The sequence below is a fragment of the Dermochelys coriacea genome, chromosome 1, assembly GCF_009764565.3.
Source record: "Dermochelys coriacea isolate rDerCor1 chromosome 1, rDerCor1.pri.v4, whole genome shotgun sequence".
Lineage (NCBI taxonomy): Eukaryota > Metazoa > Chordata > Testudines > Dermochelyidae > Dermochelys > Dermochelys coriacea.
Window position 1 is genome coordinate 201534959 of NC_050068.2, and position 14676 is coordinate 201549634.

The 14676-nt window shown below is 39.6% G+C and overlaps 1 protein-coding gene across 21 annotated transcripts in view; it reads right to left on the reverse strand.

The window, feature by feature from the left end:
- Window positions 1-14676, reverse strand: part of ZBTB20 (zinc finger and BTB domain containing 20) — a 636327-nt gene that overhangs the window by 275023 nt on the left and 346628 nt on the right. The window lies entirely within an intron of this gene.

A 14676-nucleotide genomic window follows, 5' to 3' on the forward strand; every position in this document is an offset into this window, starting at 1 on the left:
TTATTTGATTTAAGAACAGGAAACCCTAATCGCAAAGACTCTAAAGGCCACATCCCCCTTTTCCAGTTTGAGGGCACACAAGACCAGGGAAGGCAAGGCAGTTTCTAAGCAGTTTGTTCAATTTACACTACCATTAACTCCCACACTGATTATTTTGGGACCCCTTCTTAGAAAGCTGTCTCTCCCTGTTTTCTGAGACAAGTGAGGTCCTGACCTTACTGTTCAGATGTGGTGTGTGTGGGGGGGAAATTCTGCAAGGAAAGCATGTACCATTTCTACTTGCTTTACACAGAAGAAAGGAGTGCTATGGGAAATTAAAATCAGTTTTAATAGCCTTAAGACCCAGATCACTGTGATTGGAGCTGCTATATCCAGTGCATCCCTAGGGTATATATTTATATTTTTATATATGTAATATATATATACACAAGAAGTAACAATATGGAACTGGTTGGCATGGTGGCAGCACAAAATACCTGGGACTTGGGCCAGAAGTGGCTTCAACTCACTCTCTCCCAGGCTTAGCAAAGAGTGATTGTAAAGCATGGAGGTATCACTCTTGCTATCGTGAAGAGAAAAGTAACAGCTGCATAACCTTATCTAGCAATTCTTTCCAGGGAAGTCTATACACCTGCTTAGCACAGGATCCTAAGAAAACTGAGCTTTCTAGTCTCCCTACTAGACAGTGAAAGGAAAATTACAATTGCCTTTAATAAAGTGAGATCAGGGATGTGTCCTACTAGTTAAGAAACAAAATTAGGAGTCATAGGTTATAGTCTCAACTCTGCTACGTGACCTTGCCCATGTCATAACACTTCTCTGTACCTCAGTTTCCCCATCTGTAAAATGAAGATAACAATATTGACCTACCTCTGGGAGACTGTGAGGTTTAATTAATTAATATGTATAAAGAGCTCTGAGTCCCTTCAGTAAAAAGTGGTACAACATATACATGTGAAATGTTTATTAGTTTGGGGAAATAAAAAGGCAAGTGGGGTGGGTTTGCATTTATGCTCATTACAGCTGGACAGGAGACTAAAACCCAATCTGCAAATCTAACAGCAAAACAAAACAAAACAAAAAGAATAAATAACACATGAACATGACTGTAGAGCAGGAGTCGGCAACCTTCGGCATGTGATTCATCAGGGAAATCTGCTGGCGGGCTGCGAGACATTTTGTTTACATTGAGCGTCCACAAGCACAGCACCCCGTAGCTTCCGGTGGCCACGGTTTGCCATTCCCAGCCACTGGGAGCCCTGGGGAGCCATGTGACCCGCCAGCAGATTACCCTGATGCACCGTGTGCCGAAGGTTGCCGACCCCTCCTGTAGAGCTATTGAATTACTATGAGAGATCACTTTGCCAGCTATTGAAAACTAAACAGCATGGCTATTCTATCTAAGAAACATTTTTTACATTAGATATTATTAAGCAGTGTATTTGTGCAACTAGATAGTCAACAAAAAGAAAAGGAGTACTTGTGGCACCTTAGAGACTAACAAATTTATTTGAGCATAAGCTTTCGTGAGCTACAGCTCACTTCATCGGATGCATCCGATGAAGTGAGCTGTAGCTCACGAAAGCTTATGCTCAAATAAATTTGTTAGTCGCTAAGGTGCCACAAGTACTCCTTTTCTTTTTGCGAATACAGACTAACACGGCTGCTACTCTGAAACCTGTCATTAGATAGTCAACGTCTTCTTGGTTCAGCAGACAATCTATAGTAATTTGACTTCTGAAATCTGGACAAAACTTCATTCCCTAATTCTCAATTTTCAACACTTAAGCCACTCAATGGCTACTGGAATAAGAAAGCCATTTTGATGTACAAACAACAAGCTACAGGCCCACCCAGACCTTACAGTGCAGTGATACACAGTAATAAGAGTACTGTTCTCTAACACCTTCCATCAGATTATCTCCACGCATCTTACAAACATCATTGAATAAAGCCTCACATACATCTCTGGTAGTATCATTAACCTATTTTACAGATGGGAAAACTGAATTACAAAGCAGTTAAGTAACTTGCACAAGGCCACACAACAATTCTGTGGCAGAACTGGGAAAAGAACCTGAGGCTGCCTACTCCCAGTTCTGAGCCTTAACACCAAGATCTCCTTACTACCATCACAAAAAAGACCCAGAGATTTTGATCCCAATTTTCTAACTTCAGTGACTAAATTCCACAATGATGTGGTCCAACTTGACACACTGTACATAAATTTAAAATTTTATCGATTTTATTAGGGTATGGTCCCTTTTTTGTTTAAGTACATGCTTTATCAGACACCTAAAGGCCTTTGGGAATGTAGCACAATAAAAAATTACCATAATCATTTATCTTGGAAAGATGGAGGGCTGAGTCAATCCTACTGGGACTCAAAACTGTGGCTGCATGAAGTCTAAGTACTCACAAGCCAGAACTGATGCTTAGGCCAATAACACTCTCCCCTGTGGGATACAAGGTCCATTTAATCAATTTATAGACAGGCTCATGGAACAAGCAATAGTAGGGCTCAAAAGAAGAAACAAAGCAAATCTACAGTCATGTATCTGAACACACTGAACTTTGGATGTCTGGATAAACTGAAATCTGGATATGAACTACCCTCAGTTTTGCTTTTCCAAAACTAGTCCTAATTCTCTCCTATTCTGCTCATAAAGTACTGATGGGCCTGAACCAGAACCTTGGATCCTAATTCTCTCAAGCTTTGGGGAAGTTTAAGTCCAGAACCAAACTTCACAGCTCAGACTTATTTCTGCTCAAATGTATTTGATTCTATTTCACTGCAGGGGAAAAATAAAACTTTTCCTCTAAATATTTGGCATATTTCTCATCTTTCCCAACTGAGACCATTCCAAATGCACAGCTGGGAGGATAAAATCTTTGGGATCCCTTCTTCCCTAGATGTAAAAGGGATTTACATGCATGAATTCCATTAGTATTAGTAGGAGTGCTCTGAGGAAATCATCTATGCATTGAGATGAGAATATGACCCAGAGTTTAAACAGACTCAAAGTTCAGACATCTGGGGCCCCCTGCCATGAAGGAAAACAAAGAAGTAGAGAATGTAGCAGAGCTTTGCTTCACAGTAAAAGGACATCTACCCTGGCAAATCCAAGTCTCCTTGATCCAGCAGCAGAAATAATTTCAGGCTAGACATTTAGGAGGATTTACTTTTCCTTATGAGTTATTTAAACATTCAGAAAACAAAGCTATGTAAACTGAGTAGATGTACATGGAAGAGCAATAACAATCAATTTGTACCCATTTTATTTTAAACATAGCAGAAATAATACAATTATCTCCCATTAGCTGACACAGATCACTATGTTCCAATCCAGTCAGTTCAGCCTACACTGGACTCAGAAGTACTAGTTCAGGTCACAGGGTATGGGAAGGATTCTAGGCATGTATACTCCACAATAATTTATTACCCCAAGAGTTTATTAAAATGTTCAGGTCAATGGTAAGTCCCCTTGATTAGCTTATTAGAGGTATTTGGAATTTTTCTCATTTCATTTATTAGAGGCAGCATACAAGCACAGATAGTTTGTGGTGTGTCCAAATGATGATGCATCTCTGGGGTTCAGCATTGCACTGTATGCCTAAAGGGAAACCCTATGCAGTGCTAAATTATGTCAATATCATCTTGATTCCTGATTGACTAATCAAGCATCTTAAATGCAAAATCAAAGAGCAAGGTAAGAAAAGAATAACTCTACCATATATTGCACCTGTTTTAGCTTCAAATAATTGGGAAGTTTGCAGTATTTATTAGGCTACTTACAGGGAGGCCAACTCCAAACTGTATAAACTGTAAACCTAAACGCTATTCAAATACCAAATGATATGCCACTCAACCCTGTCAAATGCCTTATATTCACTCATGGATTGAAGAAGGCTATCTTTCCTGAGTGAGTCATGACATTTAGATTGTCACTAGAGCCCTCTAAGAAATCTGTAGCATCTTTTATATGAGATAAAAATAAGAGATGTTCAGAATTTATGGAGGAATTTAGTACATTAACTCCAGTGTCCCAGCCAAATTCCAACTTGGGTAATTACATTTTGTTTATGTATAAACACTAATTTCAACTGGGCATAAGATTCTTCGCTTTCTGTCTTAAACGATTGTGTAGTCAAACCACTGCTGTATTTTACCCCAGAAATGGTCATATTTTTGGGGTGGATGATAAGATATTTGCATAGTTTGTGTAGAAATTTAAGGCCCATATCATGAAATACTTATGCATATGCTTAACTTTAACCACGTGAGCAATTCCACTGAATGTCATTCAGTTCAATGGGGCTATTCATGTGCTTAAAGTGCATGCTTAGGTATATGCAGGATCTGGGCCTAAGTTTGTAAAGTGCCTTGGAAACATTTGAGGTCAAAGTAGATATATAAATGAAAAATATTATAACTATGAATATGTTTGAAAAGCTTAATTATTTTGATTTTAAAAATGCATCCAGTCAGTGCTCTAGACATATTACAATACTTATAAATACAATCCACAAATTGCACCTCATGTCTCAAAAACAAATGAACCCTCCCAGCCAGATCCCTTAAAACAAAGCTCTCCTTCCCTGACTATTAATGTATTACAAAAGGTAGTGTTCTTTGCACAACCTTTAAAATTCTACTCAATACCTATCCCCATTTTCTTTCTCAGAAAATTTCTGTCTAATTATACTGCCTTCATCAATGTGCTGTGTGACCTGCACTGTAAAATGTTGAGAAATCCTTATGTTCTCAAGACACAGATTACATTCTACTTCTGTAATTATATTTTTCTGAAAGTCCATAATAGACAGACAAGGCAAATTTAAAACTGCAGCAGAAGGCTCAGGCCTTTCCTTAAAGATCAATGAACTTTTCTACACAAACCTTTACATATTCCAATAAGTCCCAACTGCAGTAACTCTCAGCAGCATTGCATGAGGCCAGATAGTCACAATGTCACAAAATTTTAGTGACATGTATAAATGTGTTTATTTTGTTATTATAGAAAGAGTACAGAGCCTGAAACATACTCATGTAGATGGTTTGATTGTTCCTCCTGTACCTTTTAATAGACTAGTTATAAAAACTATAATAAAGAAGTCATGTTTCCAAAAATAACATGTTAAATGAACAACTACATGAATGAGTTTTGAGTCAGCTGGTCTGGGGGGAGAGGTTTAAAAGAATACATAAAACAAAGTTATATGACTTGGTGTACATGCTGTCTCAGAATATGAATACTGAAAGAAAGAAAGAAAGAAAGAAAGAAAGAAAGAAAGAAAGAAAGAAAGAAAGAAAGAAAGAAAGAAAGAAAGAAAGGTTAATGTGATTATAGATTTCAGGACATCAGGTACAATATGCCACTGCCTCTTATGTGAGAGCATGAACACTGAAAAGCATTAGGCAAAGCCTGCTCATTGATACTCAATCTGTTGCATCTCAAACTGTCCTAATACAACACAAAAGAAGAAGCAAGGAATTTTTGGGAACAGAGGATCTCTAGGCTTTGGTGAAGTCTCTCTAGAATCTGGTAATAGGTTTTGCACTATTTGTCTCTTTGTAACCCTCCTGAATCCAGCTGAATACAAATAACCCAGGGGTTGAGATCTACACTGCCTTTAGAGAGTTGCCACATTGCAAAGAACAAAATATATTTTGGTTAGCATGCTGGTCAGGCAGCCAAATGGCTATTCTTAAATTTCCTTCACAACAGTCTGTAATACTTCATTTATTCTTTCCCTTGGTTTTGCAAAACACTTAGAAATCATGAGCTAATTAGGAAATTCAGAAGGCTGGGTACTGAAAACAAATCAGTGAAAAACAAACACCAATCAAGCCCCCGTACTAATAATGGGCTGATGGCACCAGTTCTGTGTATCGCCACTTACACATGATACGAATACTAGTACTTTCAAGAGCTATATTGGTTACCGTCCTAGGATCCTGAAGCTCTTAAAGAACATTTATGAATTAAGCCTCACTAAACAGATATGAGGTAGGCATTATTATTCCCCTTTTACAGATGTGGGAACTGAGACACAGAATGGTACTCCCAAATACCATGATGCTTATAAATACAAATAATAAATAAATAATAAACAGAGTCACTTGTCCAAGGTCTCCCAACGGGTCCAGGGGACAGGCAGAAATGGAACCCTTTTCTTCTGACTCTTAGCACAATGCTTTAACCACTAGAACATGCTTCCTTGTATGCCTAGTTTAAGAGTATCATCTTTCGTTTTCTGAATGAACACAGGACCTAAGCAATGACAATGCTAACAGAGAGTGTTTCCTGGTGCAAGTTAGCAGCATCGAGAGTGCAGGTCTCCACAAGAATCCTAAATATCAAAACTTTCTTGGCCAGCTTCATTTTTAGGGCAAGGTTTTCAAAACAGACTCCATTTGTGCATGTGCCACTTTGCCCATTCAATCACTTGTACACACAGCGATGAAATATACACACTCAAAACTATTTGCACAACCATTAGTGACAGTGTGCAAAAAATTGTGTCTGAAGGTGATTGTGTGTGTACAGATGCCATGTTTTGGAAATGTGGTTCTTAATGGCTTTGTATACACTCCACAAGATTGTCTCTCTCCAACAGACTACCACATGGTCCCTTCCTGATTGGGAAGCCCTTTAACTCGTTTTTCAGCAAGAGACTGAAAACAATTTCTATTCTCATCTCCCATTCAATGACAGAGTATGACAGTCATCAAAGAGTGTTTATTTGTCCCTCAACTGAACAAATTCTCCAGTTTACATTTGTCTACACGCTAGACATTCAGTCAAGATCTTTAAATTCATTTCATTTGTGACCCACAGCAGATGTGAATTTGATTATGCATTACATTAGTCCTCTGGTCAGATTAAAGCCTCCATACCTCCTCCCTGCCCCCTCCCGCCTTTAATTTCTGAATGCTGTTATGTGGAAGATGCCAACTTTAGAGCACATAGTTCTGAAAAGAAGGCAATTAAAAAAACATAGTACTTTAGAAATTTAAACAACAGGCCTGTGATCAAAATAATTCATAAAGGGAAGGATTTCATGAAGTAATTTCACGAGCCCACAATGCTTTTTTTTTGCTTTGTTTTTTAAATAAATCCTTCAGTACACATGCCAAGGCAAGACATCTGAATACAATATCAGTGGACACACCCTGAAACGCTGCAACTAGGCTGTTCCAGTGCTGCAGCAAAAACTAAAAGCTGTCCTTTCCTCCTTTTCTCTTAAAATGATTATTTTATTTCTTTTAGTTTTTGAATATAAGATCAAACATTTCTTTCCCTCTTTTTATCAGTGCTTCCTTTCTCCTCCCCTCACAAAACACACAATCCAAAAAATGGATTTTTTCCCTCCTACTGACGGTAAGTGTGTCTGTTTAAAAAAAAACATAAAGAGATCTAACTTATAATGAATCCCTCTGGCATAAGGAAGCCTGTTCTAATCTCCCTTTATTGGGCTTGAGTGATAGTTTTGCTCAACCAATATTGACAGGGCCGTCTTGTTTCTCAGGCTTTCATTTTCCCTGAGTTGGAAAAAGGATACAGTGCATTTTCACATTCTCCAAGTCTGCAGTTGTTTTTATATAAGAAGTAATTTGCTTGGGTCACATCAGGTCAAATGGGAAGTCTGCCCAGCTCTTGGTTTAAAGGAAAAACATACAGAAAGACACAAAAACACAGCAGTTTCCTTCATTAAATTCCACTCTACCTGCCATGGGCTTTCAGCCACAATGGAATTTCCCACCCTGGCTGAGCATAGCTCAACTTTTATTTTTAGGTGGGTTTTTTTAAATAAAAAAATCTTATTTCAAGTGAACTTTGAGGTAAGGGTTATTATAGTCTAGTGTAACTGTCCTTTTAAAGAAATAAATAACATACAAAAGAACTACAGATGTGGGGCCAAATCTTGAAGTCCTTATGCAGGGCCAGGTTCTAGTCTCCTTTACATTGGTGAAATATCACTGAAGTAATGGGAGTTACACCTGGGTAAAAGGTAGTGTGAGATCAGAATTATGCCCTAAGTTTTTAACTCAGTCCTCACTCAGGGAAATCTTCAACTGACTTCAGTGGGAGTTTTGCTCAAGTAAGGACTGCCTATGAGCATTAAGGACTTGTTTCTGCACTGTGCTGAACACTTTATTGAGCTCTCTTAACTCACAATGACTTGAATGGAACTTGACGGTGCTCAGCACCTCATAGGAATGTTCAGCAAGGATTGTTTAGCATCTTAAGAGCTGAGGATTATATACCCAAAGAACTGCCCAAGTGATTACTTGATGATGGCCCGTGATTACCAACCTTAGGTAAAATTTGTTCCCAAACAAATGGAAGATATCCACATTTCTCCTCCTTACCCCCAAAAACAATCACAAAGAAACCAGGGGCAATGTTCTAACCTGATTTACACACTGTATAGCACCAGGCAAGGTTGCTGGTCTTATAAGAACAATAGGTTAGGAATGGATGCTTGATTGTTTTCAATTCTGAATGGTAGTTTTGCCTGAATAAGAACTAGGAGCTGTTGGGTCTGGCCTTTAAACAATCTTTTGGACTTCTACAGAGACTTTCATTCAGAGAGCTCAAAGCATTATTTGCTACTCTGGATAGCAGTTTGAAACAGCTTGAGCAGTATGATAGTGGAGACGATTCTCACCTGCACTGCCCTTCCTCATCAATCTGGAGAAGACATTAGTTTTTTTGAAAACTTCAAATCTCCCTTTTCAAACCAAAGCGTGGCTAGTGGGAGCCTAGCAGGTTTTCCTGCCCCTTTTCTCTCCATGGTCACGTAGTCCATCTCCTCTATTTTCCTCCCTCGCCCCAAATCCTGTTTCCTTCTAGCTGATCCTTCTATTGTCCTCCTTAACATAAATGTCCTTACCCAACATGTCATTTTTCTTGGGACATTATTGCTTTTCCTCCATCGCTAATACTTCTCCTTAGCAACCCTCCACCCCAGTGCCTCTTTAAAGTTGTTTGCTGCAGCATTTGTTCCTTCAGCATTGCAAAACATTCATAAACTGGAGATTAGTTCACTTTGTCTGGCTTCCAAAGCCATTTGCTGCTTGAGACCATTTCATGAGCTTGTCTACTCATGTGGATAAACAAAAAATCTCAGCTATAATATGAATTAGGAAGAGGAAACAGCAGTTGCATAGACCAAATACCAGTGAGGGTGAAATTAGTGACAGTTACAGGTTTTATTGGTGCTGCCCCTGCCTGATCTATTCTATACAGGCTCATCTTTAGATAGCAGAATTTTGCAAGTTAAAAGGATGATATTTCTTCCCAGCAGAACTGAGTGACCTACCCTAACATTTTGCTTGTGATTTTAGTGCTTCTGCTAACTCCATGCTAAATAGCCTCTAGAGTCACAACCTTGTGTCCAGATGATTAATCTGAACATTTTTTCAGCTCCCCAGAGCAGCACATTATTCCCCCCACAAGATTTGAAAAACCTAGGATTCTGCATTATGGTCTGGTTTACAGATGTACTTACTCCACAGTGGTAACACATCTTCCTTTAAACCAAGGGCCAGTATGCTTCAATTCATACTTCAGACAGAATATGCCTGTGCCCTGAATTAGGGAACTAGGGACTGGCTGATGATATAACATCTGAATTCAGAATGTAATACAAGTCTCCCTGTGTTCTAAGCTCACCACATCCACCTGCTCATCCTACTTCTTACAGACTTCATGGTCCAATATCACGCTGATTGTAAAAGATATGAAACTTGGGTTTTGTTCATCCAAGTAGTGATCACCTGTGTATTCAGATAATTGACTTGCAGATGTCTGATGCCTACTAAGGCAGCAGCAATCACTGCTATTTATTATCTGCAGAGTTAAGAAGCATAAACTCTATTTACTGTTTTTGACAAACACTGATAAAACTAAGCAAGGATGAAAAGGTTATAAGCGACCCAGTTCAGTAACTGTTGCTGTCGGTGTCCAAAGGAAACACTTTGGTCCTGACAGTTGACGGTAGATTCCTAAATCTTGACTATGTTGATTGTTTGCAGCTTAAAAAGATGGCTGGAGATTGGCAAAGGAGGTTTCTACTGGTTTAAAGGAGAAACAATGGTTGGAGCCGGAAAAAGCATAATTGGCTAAATCCAGCAGCATAAGGCCTCCAAGATAGTTTGCTCTCCCCATAAGTCACTCCAGCCAAGAGTAATTTATGCCAGAGGGTTCCTCAGAGTACTTTATAAAATCTGAGCCACTCTCACACACCCCAGAAGGCTCTCTAAAACCGTTTATATAGATGGCTAAATATGCAAAACATTATGCCCTGTTTCTGTAATTGAAATGCCATAGGTCTGAGTCTCCTCTCGCAAAAGTTTACAATGGTGTAACTCTATAGACTTCAGACTCCTGACTCAACCAGTGTGACTGAGAGAAGACTAAGGAGCTAAGTAAGTGTACTTTTAAGATGAAGTGCAAGGAATTAAACGCACAGTGCATTTTCAAATATGATGAAAATCCACGCATGCAGTGAGTTGTGACTAGTTCAGCACTGACTGATGATAAATGGAAAGAGGGCAGAGTTAGACAACCAGGTGTGCCAGTGAATTCTTCCAGAAACATGTGAATATACAACTTCTATTCCAGTCAAGAAACTTAGCAGACTTGAACCTCCAAACTGAATATAAATAAATGTCTTCTAATTTCATAAATGACAGCAGGAATGCCTGTCATTACAAGTATTAGCAGATAAAATGCCTCTAAGGGATTGGATTATAAGGGGGATCCTTACAGAGCAAAACAGGAAACAGGCTCATTGAACACATCAGCAGCACAGAGTTAATCTAAGGAGAAGCCTTCTCTATATTCATTTTTTATGCCAGGCATGATTGTCATAAGACAAATTCTATTCTATCAGTATCAGTTCTAGTTATAGCTTGAATCCCTATAGAAAACTGGTTTACAATGATAATCATGTTAAGATATCATGCCCATTTTTTCCCCTTGAAGATGTGGCTGGCAATATTCCTAGAAGGAAGTATTTAAAATAAACAACTTTATTATCTGTGTTACTTAGGAGTTTATCTGAAGGCAGACAAGCAAGAGTTTCAAATATATTAACAAGTACTTCTCTTTCAAATTGTTAGGACACTGCTCTCAAACTCAGGCCTAATCGGTGTTTGGAAAGCAGCATTGGCTCAGGGAATTCACAGTCTTGGGTGGGCCAGCTTCCAGGGTTCTGCGACATGCTTCCTGATTTGCGACAGGGTCTTGGCCCTCACTGGCTGGTGTCTAAACATAAACTTCCTGCTTCCCTTCTGGACCTGTCTGAGCAATGAGCCATTGCCCACAGGTACTATTCCAACCCACCTGAACCTGCATTGCTGTCTCGCCTGATCCTACAAGCCAACTCGCTGTACCTTTCCCTTAGATTGGATCTCCCAGCAATCAGATCTCTTGAGCAAACTCTTACCGCCTGATTCCCAGGCTTGATAGTTTGCTCAGACCAATTCTTCAATCTCCTGGTCTCGCCCCTGCTCCAAGGAAAGTGGCATGGAACCCGCAGGGGTAGCATTGTTGACCTGCCCAGCTTCAATCAGGGGTGGTCAAACCTGGGTAACATAGAAAACCTCACTGGTCAAGCCCTTACAGGTATCTGCCCCACCCCCTTAAGATCATCGCCTCACCTATAGCTGCAATTCTTACATCAGAATTCAGGACAAGCTGTTTCTCTCAGGCAGGCTTTTACTGACTCTGGGGCAAAGGACAGTTCCACAGACACCACTGTAGCACAATTCCTTGGTCTCCCCAGGCACCCCCAGGCTGCCCCAACTTGGATGAGACAGCTGACAGCTCACTGCTCACCTCTAGTCCTGTCAGTCAGGAAACCACAGGTCTGGAAACAGTAACTGGGGAACATCATGAACTCCATTGATTCAGCTTAATCTGGTCCCTACACTTCCCTGTGATACTTGGAATCCCCTGGCTGGCCAAGCATTACCCAAGTATCTTCTGGTGGCACCATTTTGTGACTTTTAGCTCAGAGTACTGCTGAACCAACTGCCTTTCAGCCCCAGGTCCAGGTTTCCAGAATCCCCAGCCAGACACCCCACCCATCCTTCAGGTCTGGTGGTGGAGGGTGTACTGTCTCAAGCAGCACAAAGAGCTTTGTTACTTCTAGGGTTAGCTGTTTCTCCTCCCATAAAATAACATGCAGACATGATCCCGGAGCTGCTAGACCTAGTAAGGACAGCCCAGATATTCACCAAGCTGGATCTCCCAAGAGCCTACAATCTAGTCAGGATCCAGCCAGGGGATGACCAGTTTACACAGATGGCACACTTCATTCCCTGCGCACAATTCCCCACCACTGAGGACACTGCCTGTCTCTTCATCTCCCATGTTTTCTGCCTCCATGGCCTCCCAGCCACATTACTTTAAACCAGGTACCCCAGTTTATGTCACAGTTTTAGAGGGTGGTATTCCACTTACTAGTGGTGCATCTCCATACCTCAACCTCCTGTCATCTGTAAAAGACAGTCAGAAAGAGTGAACGAGGTATTGGAACAGTACCTACAATGTTTCACAAATTTCCACCAACATTTGCTCTTCACTGGTTCTATACACAGAATTTGCATAGAATAACATGGACCATGTCTTGACCTGGATTAGCCTGTTTTTTTGCTAACTACTGTTTTCACCCCCATTTTTATCCTGCTTTTCTCACGGTGCCTGCTGTCCATGCAGCCTGATACACCACATCCAACAAAACCAAGAGAAGCTAACGCAACATCTTGATGCAGCTAAGAAGGCATATGCCACCTACAGGAAGGTTTCATTTTCACTCAGACCCACCTGACTTTGCCTTGCTGCCTTGCCAGACTCTGTCAGCTGCCTTGCCATACCTTTCCCTTGCACTGACTCACCCACCCAGCAATCGGGCTTCTTGTTTCTTGCGCAAACTCTAACTACTGATTGGGATAGCCCTTTGACCTGCCTGACTTCCGGGCATTACAAAAATGCTCATGCCATATACATTTTGAATATCATTTATTGTTTTTACAGTGCCCAAGAATCTGACAGGCAGTTAAAGCAAGGTAAGAAATGCTACTAGTAGATCCTTGCCCCTTATAGTTTGGATATTTAGGATGAAATCCTGACCCCACTGAAGTCAATGAGAGTTTTTCCATTGACTTAAACAGGGCCAGGACTTCATCCTTACAATCTGTTTATATGATGAATAATTTAATTTCTACAGTACCTCAGTACAAGAGAACTGGGCTAAGTATGTGGAAAGGGACACCATTGATAAGTTAAATTGCATACATGGGCCAAATACTACTTCATATATTCACTTAAATAGTTCCAGTGAAGTCAATGGGACTTATTTGCTTCAATAAAGCAAGCAAGATTTGGCCCTATAATAGGAGCTGGGAGAATGCTCAGCTAACAGACTGACACAAATATCTGAAGGTTCTGTGAAAAACTAAATATGTAGCAAGAGGCTGATTTAGTATAACTTGTAATTTAGGTGGGCATGATACAGACTTTCAAACATTATTTCATCACAGTCACCACCTTTGAAAATAATGCAATTTTTTTTCCAGAAGCACTTAGTTGTATTTCCAATACATGTATGACTTAGCCAAAATGACTGCAAATATGTGCAATTCCTGCATCAAAAGAGGGTGATTTAAGGAGCTTATCAGATATGGTACTAGAGATAGCATGGTGAGATAGGTGTCTTTAGAAATTCCCATAATAGAATGAAAGATTTAAATGAGATTGTCCTAGCTTTAATTGGTTTGAGCTAGACCTTTAGCATTGTCTTATAAATAACAGAAGCTACATACTGCATTTTTATAACATCTTTCATCTGAAGATCTCATAACTTAATTAAGAGGGACACTGTCAAGTTAAAATCATATATTTTTTATTAAGTAATTTCCTTACCTGTGTTACTAATAACACTTGGGACTATTGAGCTGAAACTAATTTAATGTTCCCCATTATTAAGTTTTGAGGTTGGTTTAGTTTTTACATGCTGCTTATCTTAGGAAATGAAAATTGGTTTCTCAGCTTTATTTTTGTTTCTGGTCAGTTTCAGTTGGAGATTCTCCTATGCTAAAACAATGTATTTCCTTTGGGGTTGTAAAAACACTGAAGGGAAATGTTAAATCCAAAACACCCCCCCCCATTTCTATGTGCATTTAAAAAAGTAAACCAAACGTTTCTCTTAATATGAGATTTGTAAGGCATTTAACAAAAATAAAGCCTAGATTGTGGTGCAAAGCTATCTAACAATGTGTTCCTGTTAGCCTCAACACCCCCATGAAAAAGATGAGAATTATTGGTCTAGTAATGGTTAGTTATAAGCATACAGAAATTTGACTTGTCAGGAGAGAAGGCACATTTAAGAAATGCACTTGGCTCAGTCAAAGTCTGCTCAGAGCTCTAGAAATATCTAGTTAGCTCACAATAGGCATGCACAGATGCTTATCACAATTACTGATTACCATTATATATATATACTAATATTATCTTTCTCAATAGTCACTCCTATACTAGTCACATAATTAGTTAGATTGTAAGTTACGTGGGACAGGGACTGTGTTTTCCTTCTGTGTGCACAGACCCTAGAACATTGTTGGCACTACCAGAATACAAGCAATTAAAACAGTAACAGCAG